This window comes from Mustelus asterias, chromosome 17, assembly GCF_964213995.1.
Source record: "Mustelus asterias chromosome 17, sMusAst1.hap1.1, whole genome shotgun sequence".
Taxonomy (NCBI): Eukaryota; Metazoa; Chordata; class Chondrichthyes; order Carcharhiniformes; family Triakidae; genus Mustelus; species Mustelus asterias.
The window spans coordinates 16009218-16026832 of record NC_135817.1 but is presented as its reverse complement, the minus strand read 5'-3'; the positions used below and the strand labels follow the sequence as shown (position 1 = coordinate 16026832).

General features: G+C 49.9%; 1 protein-coding gene across 1 annotated transcript in view; it reads left to right on the top strand.

The window, feature by feature from the left end:
- LOC144506132 (phosphorylase b kinase regulatory subunit alpha, liver isoform-like) overlaps positions 1-17615 on the top strand; it is a 1103981-nt gene that overhangs the window by 126752 nt on the left and 959614 nt on the right. The window lies entirely within an intron of this gene.

Here is a 17615-nt window from a genome sequence, read left to right as displayed (position 1 = left end):
TGCCAGTGCAGTGCGTGTATTGGTGCCAGTGCCGTGCGTGTATTGTTGTCAGTGCTGTGCGTGTATTGTTGTCAGTGCCGTGCGTGTATTGTTGTCAGTGCCGTGCGTGTATTGTTGGCAGTGCAGTGCGTGTATGGTTGTCAGTGCAGTGCGTGTATTGTTGTCAGTGCAGTGCGTGTATTGTTGTCAGTGCAGTGCATGTATTGTTGTCAGTGCAGTGCGTGTATTGTTGTCAGTGCAGTGCGTGTATTGTTGTCAGTGCAGTGCGTGTATTGTTGTCAGTGCAGTGCGTGTATTGTTGTCAGTGCAGTGCGTGTATTGTTGTCAGTGCAGTGCGTGTATTGTTGGCAGTGCAGTGCGTGTATTAGTGTCAGTGCCATGCGTGTATTGGTGTCAGTGCAGTGCGTGTATTGGTGTCAGTGCATTGCGTGTATTGTTGTCAGTGCAGTGCGTGTATTCTCAGTGCAGTGCGTGTATTGTTGTTAGTGCAGTGCGTGTATTGGTGCCAGTGCAGTGTGTGTATTGGTGCCAGTGCAGTGCGTGTATTGGTACCAGTGCAGTGCGTGTATTGGTGTCAGTGCAGTGCGTGTGCTGTTGTCAGTGCAGTGCGTGTATTGTTGTCCGTGCACTAAGTGTGTTGTTGTCAGTGCAGTGCATGTGTTGTTGTCAGTGCAGTGCATGTGTTGTTGTCACTGCAGTTCGTGTGTTGTTGTCCGTGCAGTGTGTATTTTTGTCAGTGCAGTGCGTGTATTGTTGTCAGTGCAGTGCGTGTATTGTAGTCAGTGCAGTGCGTGTATTGTTGTCAGTGCAGTGCATGTGTTGTTGTCAGTGCAGTGCATGTATTGTTGTCAGTGCAGTGCGTGTATTGTTGGCAGTGCAGTGCGTGTATTATTGGCAGTGCAGTGCGTGTATTAGTGTCAGTGCCATGCGTGTATTGGTGTCAGTGCAGTGCGTGTATTAGGTGTCAGTGCATTGCGTGTATTGTTGTCAGTGCAGTGCGTGTATTCTCAGTGCAGTGCGTGTCTTGTTGTTAGTGCAGTGCGTGTATTGGCACCAGTGCAGTGCGTGTATTGGTGTCAGTGCAGTGCGTGTGCTGTTGTCAGTGCAGTGCATGTGTTGTTGTCAGTGCAGTGCGTGTATTGTTGGCAGCGCAGTGCATGTGTTGTTGACACTGCAGTGCGTGTATTGGTGTCAGTGCAGTGCGTGTATTGTTGTCAGTGCAGTGCGTATATTGTCAGTGCAGTGCGTGTATTGGTGTCAGTGCAGTGCGTGTATTGGTGTCAGTGCCGTGTGTGTATTGTTGTCAGTGCAGCGTGTGTATTGGTGTCGGTGCAGTGCGTGTATTGTTGTCAGTGCAGTGCGTGTCTTCTCAGTGCAGTGCGTGTATTGTTGTCAGTGCAGTGCGTGTGTTGGTGCCAGTGCAGTGTGTGTATTGGTGCCAGTGCAGTGCGTGTATTGGTGCCAGTGCAGTGCGTGTATTGTTGTCTGTGCACTAAGTGTGTTGTTGTCAGTGCAGTGCATGTGTTGTTGTCAGTGCAGTGCATGTGTTGTTGTCACTGCAGTTCGTGTGTTGTCTGTGCAGTGCGTGTATTTTTGTCAGTGCAGTGCATGTATTGTTGGCAGTGCAGTGCGTGTATTGTTGTCAGTGCAGTGTGTGTGTTGTTGTCAGTGCAGTGTGTGTATTGGTGTCAGTGCAGCATGTGTGTTGTTGTCAGTGCAGTGCTTGTACTGTTGTCAGTGCCGTGCGTGTATTGTTGTCAGTGCAGCGCGTGAATTGTTGTCAGTGCAGCGCGTGAATTGTTGTCAGTGCAGTGCGTGTATTGTTGTCAGTGCAGTGCGGGTAATGTTGTCAGTGCAGTGCGTGTATTGTGCTCTGTGCAGTGCGTGTATTGTTGTCAGTGCAGTGCGTGTATTGTTGTCAGTGCAGTGCGTGTATTGTTGGCAGCGCATTGCATGTATTGTTGACACTGCAGTGCGTGTATTGGTGTCAGTGCAGTGCGTGTATTGTTGTCAGTGCAGTGCGTGTATTGTTGTCAGTGCAGTGCGGGTAATGTTGTCAGTGCAGTGCGTGTATTGTGCTCCGTGCAGTGCGTGTATTGTTGTCAGTGCAGTGCGTGTATTGTTGTCAGTGCAGTCCGTGTATTGTTGGCAGTGCAGTGCGTGTATTGGTGTCAGTGCAGTGCGTGTATTGTTGTCAGTGCAGTTAGTGTTGTTGTCAGTGCAGTGCATGTGTTGTTGTCAGTGCAGTGAATGTGTTGTTGTCAGTGCAGTTCGTGTGTTGTTGTCCGTGCACTGTGTTTTTCTGTCAGTGCAGTGCATGTATTGTTGGCATTGCAGTGCGTGTATTGTTGTCAGTGCAGTGCGTGTATTGTTGGCAGCGCATTGCATGTATTGTTGACACTGCAGTGCGTGTATTGGTGTCAGTGCAGTGCGTGTATTGTTGTCAGTGCAGTGCGTGTATTGTCAGTGCAGTGCGTGTATTGTTGGCAGTGCAGTGCGTGTATTGTTGGCAGTGCAGTGCGTGTATTGGTGTCAGTGCCGTGCGTGTGTTGGTGTCAGTTCAGTGCGTGTGTTGGTGTCAGTGCAGTGCGTGTATTGGTGTCAGTGCAGTGCGTGTATTGTTGTCAGTGCAGTGCGTGTATTCTCAGTGCAGTGCGTGTATTGTTGTCAGTGCAGTGCGTGTATTGGTGCCAGTGCAGTGCGTGTATTGGTGCCAGTGCAGTGTGTGTATTGGTGCCAGTGCAGTGCGTGTATTGGTACCAGTGCAGTGCGTGTATTGGTGTCAGTGCAGTGCGTGTATTGTTGTCTGTGCACTAAGTGTGTTGTTGTCAGTGCAGTGCATGTGTTGTTGTCACTGCAGTTCGTGTGTTGTTGTCCGTGCAGTGTGTATTTTTGTCAGTGCAGTGCATGTATTGTTGGCAGTGCAGTGCGTGTATTGTTGTCAGTGCAGTGCGTGTATTGTTGGCAGCGCAGTCCATGTATTGTTGACACTGCAGTGCGTGTATTGGTGTCAGTGCCGTGCGTGTATTGGAGTCAGTTCAGTGTGTGTGTTGGTGTCAGTGCAGTGCGTGTATTGGTGTCAGTGCAGTGCGTGTATTGGTGCCAGTGCAGTGCGTGTATTGTTGCCAGTGCCGTGCGTGTATTGTTGTCAGTGCCGTGCGTGTATTGTTGTCAGTGCCGTGCGTGTATTGTTGTCAGTGCCGTGCGTGTATTTTTGTCAGTGCCGTGCGTGTATTTTTGTCAGTGCCGTGCGTGTATTGTTGTCAGTGCAGTGCGTGTATTGTTGTCAGTGCAGTGCGTGTATTGTTGTCAGTGCAGCGCGTGTATTGTTGTCAGTGCAGTGCGTGTATTGTTGTCAGTGCAGTGCGTGCATTGTTGTCAGTGCAGTGCGTGTATTGTCAGTGCAGTGCGTGTATTGTTGGCAGTGCAGTGCGTGTATTATTGGCAGTGCAGTGCGTGTATTGGTGTCAGTGCCTTGCGTGTATTGGTGTCAGTGCAGTGCATGTATTGGTGTCTGTGCAATGCGTGTATTGTTGTCAGTGCAGTGCGTGTATACTCAGTGCAGTGCGTGTATTGTTGTCAGTGCAGTGCGTGTATTGGTGTCAGTGCAGTGCGTGTATTGGTGTCAGTGCAGTGCGTGTGCTGTTGTCAGTGCAGTGCGTGTATTGTTGTCTGTGCACTAAGTGTTTTGTTGTCAGTGCAGTGCATGTGTTGTTGTCAGTGCAGTGCATGTGTTGTTGTCACTGCAGTTCGTGTGTTGTTGTCCGTGCAGTGTGTATTTTTGTCAGTGCAGTGCGTGTATTGGTGCCAGTGCAGTGCGTGTATTGTTGCCAGTGCCGTGCGTGTATTGTTGTCAGTGCCGTGCGTGTATTGTTGTCAGTGCCGTGCGTGTATTGTTGTCAGTGCCGTGCGTGTATTTTTGTCAGTGCCGTGCGTGTATTTTTGTCAGTGCCGTGCGTGTATTGTTGTCAGTGCAGTGCGTGTATTGTTGTCAGTGCAGTGCGTGTATTGTTGTCAGTGCAGCGCGTGTATTGTTGTCAGTGCAGTGCGTGTATTGTTGTCAGTGCAGTGCGTGCATTGTTGTCAGTGCAGTGCGTGTATTGTCAGTGCAGTGCGTGTATTGTTGGCAGTGCAGTGCGTGTATTATTGGCAGTGCAGTGCGTGTATTGGTGTCAGTGCCTTGCGTGTATTGGTGTCAGTGCAGTGCGTGTATTGGTGTCTGTGCAATGCGTGTATTGTTGTCAGTGCAGTGCGTGTATACTCAGTGCAGTGCGTGTATTGTTGTCAGTGCAGTGCGTGTATTGGTGTCAGTGCAGTGCGTGTATTGGTGCCAGTGCAGTGCGTGTATTGGTGTCAGTGCAGTGCGTGTGCTGTTGTCAGTGCAGTGCGTGTATTGTTGTCTGTGCACTAAGTGTTTTGTTGTCAGTGCAGTGCATGTGTTGTTGTCAGTGCAGTGCATGTGTTGTTGTCACTGCAGTTCGTGTGTTGTTGTCCGTGCAGTGTGTATTTTTGTCAGTGCAGTGCATGTATTGTTGGCAATGCAGTGCGTGTATTGTTGTCAGTGCAGCGCGTGAATTGTTGTCAGTGCAGTGCGTGTATTGTTGTCAGTGCAGTGCGTGTATTGTTGTCAGTGCAGCGCGTGAATTGTTGTCAGTGCAGCGCGTGAATTGTTGTCAGTGCAGTGCGTGTATTGTTGTCAGTGCAGTGCGGGTAATGTTGTCAGTGCAGTGCGTGTATTGTGCTCCGTGCAGTGCGTGTATTGTTGTCAGTGCAGTGCGTGTATTGTTGTCAGTGCAGTGCGTGTATTGTTGGCAGCGCATTGCATGTATTGTTGACACTGCAGTGCGTGTATTGGTGTCAGTGCAGTGCGTGTATTGTTATCAGTGCAGTGCGTGTATTGTTGTCAGTGCAGTGCGGGTAATGTTGTCAGTGCAGTGCGTGTATTGTGCTCCGTGCAGTGCGTGTATTGTTAGCAGTGCAGTGCGTGTATTGGTGTCAGTGCAGTGCGTGTATTGTTGTCAGTGCAGTGCGTGTTGTTGTCAGTGCAGTGCATGTGTTGTTGTCAGTGCAGTGAATGTGTTGTTGTCAGTGCAGTTCGTGTGTTGTTGTCCGTGCACTGTGTTTTTCTGTCAGTGCAGTGCATGTATTGTTGGCATTGCAGTGCGTGTATTGTTGTCAGTGCAGTGCGTGTATTGTTGGCAGCGCATTGCATGTATTGTTGACACTGCAGTGCGTGTATTGGTGTCAGTGCAGTGCGTGTATTGTTGTCAGTGCAGTGCGTGTATTGTCAGTGCAGTGCGTGTATTGTTGGCAGTGAAGTGCGTGTATTGTTGGCAGTGCAGTGCGTGTATTGGTGTCAGTGCCGTGCGTGTGTTGGTGTCAGTGCCGTGCGTGTGTTGGTGTCAGTGCAGTGCGTGTATTGGTGTCAGTGCAGTGCGTGTATTGGTGTCAGTGCAGTGCGTGTATTGGTGCCAGTGCAGTGCGTGTATTGGTGCCAGTGCCGTGCGTGTATTGTTGTCAGTGCCGTTCGTGTATTGTTGTCAGTGCAGTGCGTGTGTTGTTGTCAGTGCAGTGCGTGTGTTGTTGTCAGTGCAGTGCGTGTGTTGTTGTCAGTGCAGTGCGTGTATTGGTGTCAGTGCAGTGCGTGTATTGGTGCCAGTGCAGTGCGTGTATTGGTGCCAGTGCCGTGCGTGTATTGTTGTCAGTGCCGTGCGTGTGTTGTTGTCTGTGCCATGCGTGTATTGTTGTCAGTGCCGTGCGTGAATTGTTGTCAGTGCAGTGCGTGTATGGTTGTCAGTGCAGTGCGTGTATTGGTGCCAGTGCAGTGCGTGTATTGGTACCAGTGCAGTGCGTGTATTGGTGTCAGTGCAGTGCGTGTGCTGTTGTCAGTGCAGTGCGTGTATTGTTGTCAGTGCACTAAGTGTATTGTTGTCAGTGCACTAAGTGTGTTGTTGTCAGTGCAGTGCGTGTATTGGTGCCAGTGCAGTGCATGTATTGGTGCCAGTGCAGTGCGTGTATTGGTACCAGTGCAGTGCGTGTATTAGTGTCATTGCAGTGTGTGTGCTGTTGTCAGTGCAGTGCGTGTATTGTTGTCAGTGCACTAAGTGTGTTGTTGTCAGTGCAGTGCGTGTATTGGTGTCAGTGCAGTGCGTGTATTGGTGCCAGTGCAGTGCGTGTATTGGTGCCAGTGCAGTGCGTGTATTGGTGCCAGTGCCGTGCGTGTATTGTTGTCAGTGCTGTGCGTGTATTGTTGTCAGTGCCGTGCGTGTCTTGTTGTCAGTGCCGTGCGTGTATTTTTGTCAGTGCAGTGCGTGTATGGTTGTCAGTGCAGTGCGTGTATTGTTGTCAGTGCAGTGCGTGTATTGTTGTCAGTGCAGTGCATGTATTGTTGTCAGTGCAGTGCGTGTATTGTTGTCAGTGCAGTGCGTGTATTGTTGTCAGTGCAGTGCGTGTATTGTTGTCAGTGCAGTGCGTGTATTGTTGGCAGTGCATTGCGTGTATTGTTGTCAGTGCAGTGCGTGTATTCTCAGTGCAGTGCGTGTATTGTTGTTAGTGCAGTGCGTGTATTGGTGCCAGTGCAGTGTGTGTATTGGTGCCAGTGCAGTGCGTGTATTGGTACCAGTGCAGTGCGTGTATTGTTGTTAGTGCAGTGCGTGTGCTGTTGTCAGTGCAGTGCATGTGTTGTTGTCAGTGCAGTGCGTGTATTGTTGGCAGCGCAGTGCATGTGTTGTTGACACTGCAGTGCGTGTATTGGTGTCAGTGCAGTGCGTGTATTGTTGTCAGTGCAGTGCGTATATTGTCAGTGCAGTGCGTGTATTGGTGTCAGTGCAGTGCGTGTATTGGTGTCAGTGCAGTGTGTGTATTGTTGTCAGTGCAGCGTGTGTATTGGTGTCGGTGCAGTGCGTGTATTGTTGTCAGTGCAGTGCGTGTCTTCTCAGTGCAGTGCGTGTATTGTTGTCAGTGCAGTGCGTGTGTTGGTGCCAGTGCAGTGTGTGTATTGGTGCCAGTGCAGTGCGTGTATTGGTGCCAGTGCAGTGCGTGTATTGTTGTCTGTGCACTAAGTGTGTTGTTGTCAGTGCAGTGCATGTGTTGTTGTCAGTGCAGTGCATGTGTTGTTGTCACTGCAGTTCGTGTGTTGTCTGTGCAGTGCGTGTATTTTTGTCAGTGCAGTGCATGTATTGTTGGCAGTGCAGTGCGTGTATTGTTGTCAGTGCAGTGTGTGTGTTGTTGTCAGTGCAGTGTGTGTATTGGTGTCAGTGCAGCATGTGTGTTGTTGTCAGTGCAGTGCTTGTACTGTTGTCAGTGCCGTGCGTGTATTGTTGTCAGTGCAGCGCGTGAATTGTTGTCAGTGCAGTGCGTGTATTGTTGTCAGTGCAGTGCGGGTAATGTTGTCAGTGCACTGCGTGTATTGTGCTCTGTGCAGTGCGTGTATTGTTGTCAGTGCAGTGCGTGTATTGTTGTCAGTGCAGTGCGTGTATTGTTGGCAGCGCATTGCATGTATTGTTGACACTGCAGTGCGTGTATTGGTGTCAGTGCAGTGCGTGTATTGTTGTCAGTGCAGTGCGTGTATTGTTGTCAGTGCAGTGCGGGTAATGTTGTCAGTGCAGTGCGTGTATTGTGCTCCGTGCAGTGCGTGTATTGTTGTCAGTGCAGTGCGTGTATTGTTGTCAGTGCAGTCCGTGTATTGTTGGCAGTGCAGTCCGTGTATTGTTGGCAGTGCAGTGCGTGTATTGGTGCCAGTGCAGTGCGTGTATTGGTGCCAGTGCAGTGCGTGTATTGGTACCAGTGCAGTGCGTGTATTAGTGTCATTGCAGTGTGTGTGCTGTTGTCAGTGCAGTGCGTGTATTGTTGTCAGTGCACTAAGTGTGTTGTTGTCAGTGCAGTGCGTGTATTGGTGTCAGTGCAGTGCGTGTATTGGTGCCAGTGCAGTGCGTGTATTGGTGCCAGTGCAGTGCGTGTATTGGTGCCAGTGCCGTGCGTGTATTGTTGTCAGTGCTGTGCGTGTATTGTTGTCAGTGCCGTGCGTGTCTTGTTGTCAGTGCCGTGCGTGTATTTTTGTCAGTGCAGTGCGTGTATGGTTGTCAGTGCAGTGCGTGTATTGTTGTCAGTGCAGTGCGTGTATTGTTGTCAGTGCAGTGCATGTATTGTTGTCAGTGCAGTGCGTGTATTGTTGTCAGTGCAGTGCGTGTATTGTTGTCAGTGCAGTGCGTGTATTGTTGTCAGTGCAGTGCGTGTATTGTTGGCAGTGCATTGCGTGTATTGTTGTCAGTGCAGTGCGTGTATTCTCAGTGCAGTGCGTGTATTGTTGTTAGTGCAGTGCGTGTATTGGTGCCAGTGCAGTGTGTGTATTGGTGCCAGTGCAGTGCGTGTATTGGTACCAGTGCAGTGCGTGTATTGTTGTTAGTGCAGTGCGTGTGCTGTTGTCAGTGCAGTGCATGTGTTGTTGTCAGTGCAGTGCGTGTATTGTTGGCAGCGCAGTGCATGTGTTGTTGACACTGCAGTGCGTGTATTGGTGTCAGTGCAGTGCGTGTATTGTTGTCAGTGCAGTGCGTATATTGTCAGTGCAGTGCGTGTATTGGTGTCAGTGCAGTGCGTGTATTGGTGTCAGTGCAGTGTGTGTATTGTTGTCAGTGCAGCGTGTGTATTGGTGTCGGTGCAGTGCGTGTATTGTTGTCAGTGCAGTGCGTGTCTTCTCAGTGCAGTGCGTGTATTGTTGTCAGTGCAGTGCGTGTGTTGGTGCCAGTGCAGTGTGTGTATTGGTGCCAGTGCAGTGCGTGTATTGGTGCCAGTGCAGTGCGTGTATTGTTGTCTGTGCACTAAGTGTGTTGTTGTCAGTGCAGTGCATGTGTTGTTGTCAGTGCAGTGCATGTGTTGTTGTCACTGCAGTTCGTGTGTTGTCTGTGCAGTGCGTGTATTTTTGTCAGTGCAGTGCATGTATTGTTGGCAGTGCAGTGCGTGTATTGTTGTCAGTGCAGTGTGTGTGTTGTTGTCAGTGCAGTGTGTGTATTGGTGTCAGTGCAGCATGTGTGTTGTTGTCAGTGCAGTGCTTGTACTGTTGTCAGTGCCGTGCGTGTATTGTTGTCAGTGCAGCGCGTGAATTGTTGTCAGTGCAGTGCGTGTATTGTTGTCAGTGCAGTGCGGGTAATGTTGTCAGTGCACTGCGTGTATTGTGCTCTGTGCAGTGCGTGTATTGTTGTCAGTGCAGTGCGTGTATTGTTGTCAGTGCAGTGCGTGTATTGTTGGCAGCGCATTGCATGTATTGTTGACACTGCAGTGCGTGTATTGGTGTCAGTGCAGTGCGTGTATTGTTGTCAGTGCAGTGCGTGTATTGTAGTCAGTGCAGTGCGGGTAATGTTGTCAGTGCAGTGCGTGTATTGTGCTCCGTGCAGTGCGTGTATTGTTGTCAGTGCAGTGCGTGTATTGTTGTCAGTGCAGTCCGTGTATTGTTGGCAGTGCAGTCCGTGTATTGTTGGCAGTGCAGTGCGTGTATTGGTGTCAGTGCCGTGCGTGTATTGTTGTCAGTGCAGTTAGTGTTGTTGTCAGTGCAGTGCATGTGTTGTTGTCAGTGCAGTGAATGTGTTGTTGTCAGTGCAGTTCGTGTGTTGTTGTCCGTGCACTGTGTTTTTCTGTCAGTGCAGTGCATGTATTGTTGGCATTGCAGTGCGTGTATTGTTGTCAGTGCAGTGCGTGTATTGTTGGCAGCGCATTGCATGTATTGTTGACACTGCAGTGCGTGTATTGGTGTCAGTGCAGTGCGTGTATTGTTGTCAGTGCAGTGCGTGTATTGTCAGTGCAGTGCGTGTATTGTTGGCAGTGCAGTGCGTGTATTGTTGGCAGTGCAGTGCGTGTATTGGTGTCAGTGCCGTGCGTGTGTTGGTGTCAGTTCAGTGCGTGTGTTGGTGTCAGTGCAGTGCGTGTATTGGTGTCAGTGCAGTGCGTGTATTGTTGTCAGTGCAGTGCGTGTATTCTCAGTGCAGTGCGTGTATTGTTGTCAGTGCAGTGCGTGTATTGGTGCCAGTGCAGTGCGTGTATTGGTGCCAGTGCAGTGTGTGTATTGGTGCCAGTGCAGTGCGTGTATTGGTACCAGTGCAGTGCGTGTATTGGTGTCAGTGCAGTGCGTGTATTGTTGTCTGTGCACTAAGTGTGTTGTTGTCAGTGCAGTGCATGTATTGTTGGCAGTGCAGTGCGTGTATTGTTGTCAGTGCAGTGCGTGTATTGTTGGCAGCGCAGTCCATGTATTGTTGACACTGCAGTGCGTGTATTGGTGTCAGTGCCGTGCGTGTATTGGAGTCAGTTCAGTGTGTGTGTTGGTGTCAGTGCAGTGCGTGTATTGGTGTCAGTGCATTGCGTGTATTGGTGCCAGTGCAGTGCGTGTATTGTTGCCAGTGCCGTGCGTGTATTGTTGTCAGTGCCGTGCGTGTATTGTTGTCAGTGCCGTGCGTGTATTGTTGTCAGTGCCGTGCGTGTATTGTTGTCAGTGCCGTGCGTGTATTTTTGTCAGTGCCGTGCGTGTATTTTTGTCAGTGCCGTGCGTGTATTGTTGTCAGTGCAGTGCGTGTATTGTTGTCAGTGCAGTGCGTGTATTGTTGTCAGTGCAGTGCGTGTATTGTTGTCAGTGCAGCGCGTGTATTGTTGTCAGTGCAGTGCGTGTATTGTTGTCAGTGCAGTGCGTGCATTGTTGTCAGTGCAGTGCGTGTATTGTCAGTGCAGTGCGTGTATTGTTGGCAGTGCAGTGCGTGTATTATTGGCAGTGCAGTGCGTGTATTGGTGTCAGTGCCTTGCGTGTATTGGTGTCAGTGCAGTGCATGTATTGGTGTCTGTGCAATGCGTGTATTGTTGTCAGTGCAGTGCGTGTATACTCAGTGCAGTGCGTGTATTGTTGTCAGTGCAGTGCGTGTATTGGTGTCAGTGCAGTGCGTGTATTGGTGCCAGTGCAGTGCGTGTATTGGTGTCAGTGCAGTGCGTGTGCTGTTGTCAGTGCAGTGCGTGTATTGTTGTCAGTGCACTAAGTGTATTGTTGTCAGTGCACTAAGTGTGTTGTTGTCAGTGCAGTGCCTGTATTGGTGCCAGTGCAGTGCGTGTATTGGTGCCAGTGCAGTGCGTGTATTGGTACCAGTGCAGTGCGTGTATTCGTGTCATTGCAGTGTGTGTGCTGTTGTCAGTGCAGTGCGTGTATTGTTGTCAGTGCACTAAGTATGTTGTTGTCAGTGCAGTGCGTGTATTGGTGTCAGTGCAGTGCGTGTATTGGTGTCAGTGCCGTGCGTGTATTGGTGCCAGTGCAGTGCGTGTATTGGTGCCAGTGCCGTGCGTGTATTGTTGTCAGTGCTGTGCGTGTATTGTTGTCAGTGCCGTGCGTGTATTGTTGTCAGTGCCGTGCGTGTATTTTTGTCAGTGCAGTGCGTGTATGGTTGTCAGTGCAGTGCGTGTATTGTTGTCAGTGCAGTGCGTGTATTGTTGTCAGTGCAGTGCGTGTATTGTTGTCAGTGCAGTGCGTGTATTGTTGTCAGTGCAGTGCGTGTATTGTTGTCAGTGCAGTGCGTGTATTGTTGTCAGTGCAGTGCGTGTATTGTTGTCAGTGCAGTGCGTGTATTGTTGGCAGTGCAGTGCGTGTATTGTTGGCAGTGCAGTGCATGTGTTGTTGTCACTGCAGTTCGTGTGTTGTTGTCCGTGCAGTGTGTATTTTTGTCAGTGCAGTGCGTGTATTGTTGTCAGTGCAGTGCGTGTATTGTAGTCAGTGCAGTGCGTGTATTGTTGTCAGTGCAGTGCATGTGTTGTTGTCAGTGCAGTGCGTGTATTGTTGTCAGTGCAGTGCGTGTATTGTTGGCAGTGCAGTGCGTGTATTATTGGCAGTGCAGTGCGTGTATTAGTGTCAGTGCCATGCGTGTATTGGTGTCAGTGCAGTGCGTGTATTGGTGTCAGTGCATTGCGTGTATTGTTGTCAGTGCAGTGCGTGTATTCTCAGTGCAGTGCGTGTATTGTTGTTAGTGCAGTGCGTGTATTGGTGCCAGTGCAGTGTGTGTATTGGTGCCAGTGCAGTGCGTGTATTGGTACCAGTGCAGTGCGTGTATTGGTGTCAGTGCAGTGCGTGTGCTGTTGTCAGTGCAGTGCATGTGTTGTTGTCAGTGCAGTGCGTGTATTGTTGGCAGCGCAGTGCATGTGTTGTTGACACTGCAGTGCGTGTATTGGTGTCAGTGCAGTGCGTGTATTGTTGTCAGTGCAGTGCGTATATTGTCAGTGCAGTGCGTGTATTGGTGTCAGTGCAGTGCGTGTATTGGTGTCAGTGCAGTGTGTGTATTGTTGTCAGTGCAGCGTGTGTATTGGTGTCGGTGCAGTGCGTGTATTGTTGTCAGTGCAGTGCGTGTCTTCTCAGTGCAGTGCGTGTATTGTTGTCAGTGCAGTGCGTGTGTTGGTGCCAGTGCAGTGTGTGTATTGGTGCCAGTGCAGTGCGTGTATTGGTGCCAGTGCAGTGCGTGTATTGTTGTCTGTGCACTAAGTGTGTTGTTGTCAGTGCAGTGCATGTGTTGTTGTCAGTGCAGTGCATGTGTTGTTGTCAGTGCAGTGCATGTGTTGTTGTCACTGCAGTTCGTGTATTGTTGTCAGTGCAGTGTGTGTGTTGTTGTCAGTGCAGTGTGTGTATTGGTGTCAGTGCAGCATGTGTGTTGTTGTCAGTGCAGTGCTTGTACTGTTGTCAGTGCCGTGCGTGTATTGTTGTCAGTGCAGCGCGTGAATTGTTGTCAGTGCAGTGCGTGTATTGTTGTCAGTGCAGTGCGGGTAATGTTGTCAGTGCAGTGCGTGTATTGTGCTCTGTGCAGTGCGTGTATTGTTGTCAGTGCAGTGCGTGTATTGTTGTCAGTGCAGTGCGTGTATTGTTGGCAGCGCATTGCATGTATTGTTGACACTGCAGTGCGTGTATTGGTGTCAGTGCAGTGCGTGTATTGTTGTCAGTGCAGTGCGTGTATTGTTGTCAGTGCAGTGCGGGTAATGTTGTCAGTGCAGTGCGTGTATTGTGCTCCGTGCAGTGCGTGTATTGTTGTCAGTGCAGTGCGTGTATTGTTGTCAGTGCAGTCCGTGTATTGTTGGCAGTGCAGTGCGTGTATTGGTGTCAGTGCAGTGCGTGTATTGTTGTCAGTGCAGTTAGTGTTGTTGTCAGTGCAGTGCATGTGTTGTTGTCAGTGCAGTGAATGTGTTGTTGTCAGTGCAGTTCGTGTGTTGTTGTCCGTGCACTGTGTTTTTCTGTCAGTGCAGTGCATGTATTGTTGGCATTGCAGTGCGTGTATTGGTGTCAGTGCAGTGCGTGTATTGTTGTCAGTGCAGTTAGTGTTGTTGTCAGTGCAGTGCATGTGTTGTTGTCAGTGCAGTGAATGTGTTGTTGTCAGTGCAGTTCGTGTGTTGTTGTCCGTGCACTGTGTTTTTCTGTCAGTGCAGTGCGTGTATTGTTGTCAGTGCAGTGCGTGTATTGTTGGCAGCGCATTGCATGTATTGTTGACACTGCAGTGCGTGTATTGGTGTCAGTGCAGTGCGTGTATTGTTGTCAGTGCAGTGCGTGTATTGTCAGTGCAGTGCGTGTATTGTTGGCAGTGCAGTGCGTGTATTGTTGGCAGTGCAGTGCGTGTATTGGTGTCAGTGCCGTGCGTGTGTTGGTGTCAGTTCAGTGCGTGTGTTGGTGTCAGTGCAGTGCGTGTATTGGTGTCAGTGCAGTGCGTGTATTGTTGTCAGTGCAGTGCGTGTATTCTCAGTGCAGTGCGTGTATTGTTGTCAGTGCAGTGCGTGTATTGGTGCCAGTGCAGTGCGTGTATTGGTGCCAGTGCAGTGTGTGTATTGGTGCCAGTGCAGTGCGTGTATTGGTACCAGTGCAGTGCGTGTATTGGTGTCAGTGCAGTGCGTGTATTGTTGTCTGTGCACTAAGTGTGTTGTTGTCAGTGCAGTGCATGTGTTGTTGTCACTGCAGTTCGTGTGTTGTTGTCCGTGCAGTGTGTATTTTTGTCAGTGCAGTGCATGTATTGTTGGCAGTGCCGTGCGTGTATTTTTGTCAGTGCCGTGCGTGTATTGTTGTCAGTGCAGTGCGTGTATTGTTGTCAGTGCAGTGCGTGTATTGTTGTCAGTGCAGCGCGTGTATTGTTGTCAGTGCAGTGCGTGTATTGTTGTCAGTGCAGTGCGTGCATTGTTGTCAGTGCAGTGCGTGTATTGTCAGTGCAGTGCGTGTATTGTTGGCAGTGCAGTGCGTGTATTATTGGCAGTGCAGTGCGTGTATTGTTGTCAGTGCAATGCGTGTATTGTTGTCAGTGCAGTGCGTGTATACTCAGTGCAGTGCGTGTATTGTTGTCAGTGCAGTGCGTGTATTGGTGTCAGTGCAGTGCGTGTATTGGTGCCAGTGCAGTGCGTGTATTGGTGTCAGTGCAGTGCGTGTGCTGTTGTCAGTGCAGTGCGTGTATTGTTGTCAGTGCACTAAGTGTATTGTTGTCAGTGCACTAAGTGTGTTGTTGTCAGTGCAGTGCCTGTATTGGTGCCAGTGCAGTGCGTGTATTGGTGCCAGTGCAGTGCGTGTATTGGTACCAGTGCAGTGCGTGTATTCGTGTCATTGCAGTGTGTGTGCTGTTGTCAGTGCAGTGCGTGTATTGTTGTCAGTGCACTAAGTGTGTTGTTGTCAGTGCAGTGCGTGTATTGGTGTCAGTGCAGTGCGTGTATTGGTGTCAGTGCCGTGCGTGTATTGGTGCCAGTGCAGTGCGTGTATTGGTGCCAGTGCCGTGCGTGTATTGTTGTCAGTGCTGTGCGTGTATTGTTGTCAGTGCCGTGCGTGTATTGTTGTCAGTGCCGTGCGTGTATTTTTGTCAGTGCAGTGCGTGTATGGTTGTCAGTGCAGTGCGTGTATTGTTGTCAGTGCAGTGCGTGTATTGTTGTCAGTGCAGTGCGTGTATTGTTGTCAGTGCAGTGCGTGTATTGTTGTCAGTGCAGTGCGTGTATTGTTGTCAGTGCAGTGCGTGTATTGTTGTCAGTGCAGTGCGTGTATTGTTGTCAGTGCAGTGCGTGTATTGTTGTCAGTGCAGTGCGTGTATTGTTGGCAGTGCAGTGCGTGTATTGTTGGCAGTGCAGTGCATGTGTTGTTGTCACTGCAGTTCGTGTGTTGTTGTCCGTGCAGTGTGTATTTTTGTCAGTGCAGTGCGTGTATTGTTGTCAGTGCAGTGCGTGTATTGTAGTCAGTGCAGTGCGTGTATTGTTGTCAGTGCAGTGCATGTGTTGTTGTCAGTGCAGTGCGTGTATTGTTGTCAGTGCAGTGCGTGTATTGTTGGCAGTGCAGTGCGTGTATTATTGGCAGTGCAGTGCGTGTATTAGTGTCAGTGCCATGCGTGTATTGGTGTCAGTGCAGTGCGTGTATTGGTGTCAGTGCATTGCGTGTATTGTTGTCAGTGCAGTGCGTGTATTCTCAGTGCAGTGCGTGTATTGTTGTTAGTGCAGTGCGTGTATTGGTGCCAGTGCAGTGTGTGTATTGGTGCCAGTGCAGTGCGTGTATTGGTACCAGTGCAGTGCGTGTATTGGTGTCAGTGCAGTGCGTGTGCTGTTGTCAGTGCAGTGCATGTGTTGTTGTCAGTGCAGTGCGTGTATTGTTGGCAGCGCAGTGCATGTGTTGTTGACACTGCAGTGCGTGTATTGGTGTCAGTGCAGTGCGTGTATTGTTGTCAGTGCAGTGCGTATATTGTCAGTGCAGTGCGTGTATTGGTGTCAGTGCAGTGCGTGTATTGGTGTCAGTGCAGTGTGTGTATTGTTGTCAGTGCAGCGTGTGTATTGGTGTCGGTGCAGTGCGTGTATTGTTGTCAGTGCAGTGCGTGTCTTCTCAGTGCAGTGCGTGTATTGTTGTCAGTGCAGTGCGTGTGTTGGTGCCAGTGCAGTGTGTGTATTGGTGCCAGTGCAGTGCGTGTATTGGTGCCAGTGCAGTGCGTGTATTGTTGTCTGTGCACTAAGTGTGTTGTTGTCAGTGCAGTGCATGTGTTGTTGTCAGTGCAGTGCATGTGTTGTTGTCAGTGCAGTGCATGTGTTGTTGTCACTGCAGTTCGTGTATTGTTGTCAGTGCAGTGTGTGTGTTGTTGTCAGTGCAGTGTGTGTATTGGTGTCAGTGCAGCATGTGTGTTGTTGTCAGTGCAGTGCTTGTACTGTTGTCAGTGCCGTGCGTGTATTGTTGTCAGTGCAGCGCGTGAATTGTTGTCAGTGCAGTGCGTGTATTGTTGTCAGTGCAGTGCGGGTAATGTTGTCAGTGCAGTGCGTGTATTGTGCTCTGTGCAGTGCGTGTATTGTTGTCAGTGCAGTGCGTGTATTGTTGTCAGTGCAGTGCGTGTATTGTTGGCAGCGCATTGCATGTATTGTTGACACTGCAGTGCGTGTATTGGTGTCAGTGCAGTGCGTGTATTGTTGTCAGTGCAGTGCGTGTATTGTTGTCAGTGCAGTGCGGGTAATGTTGTCAGTGCAGTGCGTGTATTGTGCTCCGTGCAGTGCGTGTATTGTTGTCAGTGCAGTGCGTGTATTGTTGTCAGTGCAGTCCGTGTATTGTTGGCAGTGCAGTGCGTGTATTGGTGTCAGTGCAGTGCGTGTATTGTTGTCAGTGCAGTTAGTGTTGTTGTCAGTGCAGTGCATGTGTTGTTGTCAGTGCAGTGAATGTGTTGTTGTCAGTGCAGTTCGTGTGTTGTTGTCCGTGCACTGTGTTTTTCTGTCAGTGCAGTGCATGTATTGTTGGCATTGCAGTGCGTGTATTGGTGTCAGTGCAGTGCGTGTATTGTTGTCAGTGCAGTTAGTGTTGTTGTCAGTGCAGTGCATGTGTTGTTGTCAGTGCAGTGAATGTGTTGTTGTCAGTGCAGTTCGTGTGTTGTTGTCCGTGCACTGTGTTTTTCTGTCAGTGCAGTGCGTGTATTGTTGTCAGTGCAGTGCGTGTATTGTTGGCAGCGCATTGCATGTATTGTTGACACTGCAGTGCGTGTATTGGTGTCAGTGCAGTGCGTGTATTGTTGTCAGTGCAGTGCGTGTATTGTCAGTGCAGTGCGTGTATTGTTGGCAGTGCAGTGCGTGTATTGTTGGCAGTGCAGTGCGTGTATTGGTGTCAGTGCCGTGCGTGTGTTGGTGTCAGTTCAGTGCGTGTGTTGGTGTCAGTGCAGTGCGTGTATTGGTGTCAGTGCAGTGCGTGTATTGTTGTCAGTGCAGTGCGTGTATTCTCAGTGCAGTGCGTGTATTGTTGTCAGTGCAGTGCGTGTATTGGTGCCAGTGCAGTGCGTGTATTGGTGCCAGTGCAGTGTGTGTATTGGTGCCAGTGCAGTGCGTGTATTGGTACCAGTGCAGTGCGTGTATTGGTGTCAGTGCAGTGCGTGTATTGTTGTCTGTGCACTAAGTGTGTTGTTGTCAGTGCAGTGCATGTGTTGTTGTCACTGCAGTTCGTGTGTTGTTGTCCGTGCAGTGTGTATTTTTGTCAGTGCAGTGCATGTATTGTTGGCAGTGCAGTGCGTGTATTGTTGTCAGTGCAGTGCGTGTATTGTTGGCAGCGCAGTCCATGTATTGTTGACACTGCAGTGCGTGTATTGGTGTCAGTGCCGTGCCTGTATTGGAGTCAGTTCAGTGTGTGTGTTGGTGTCAGTGCA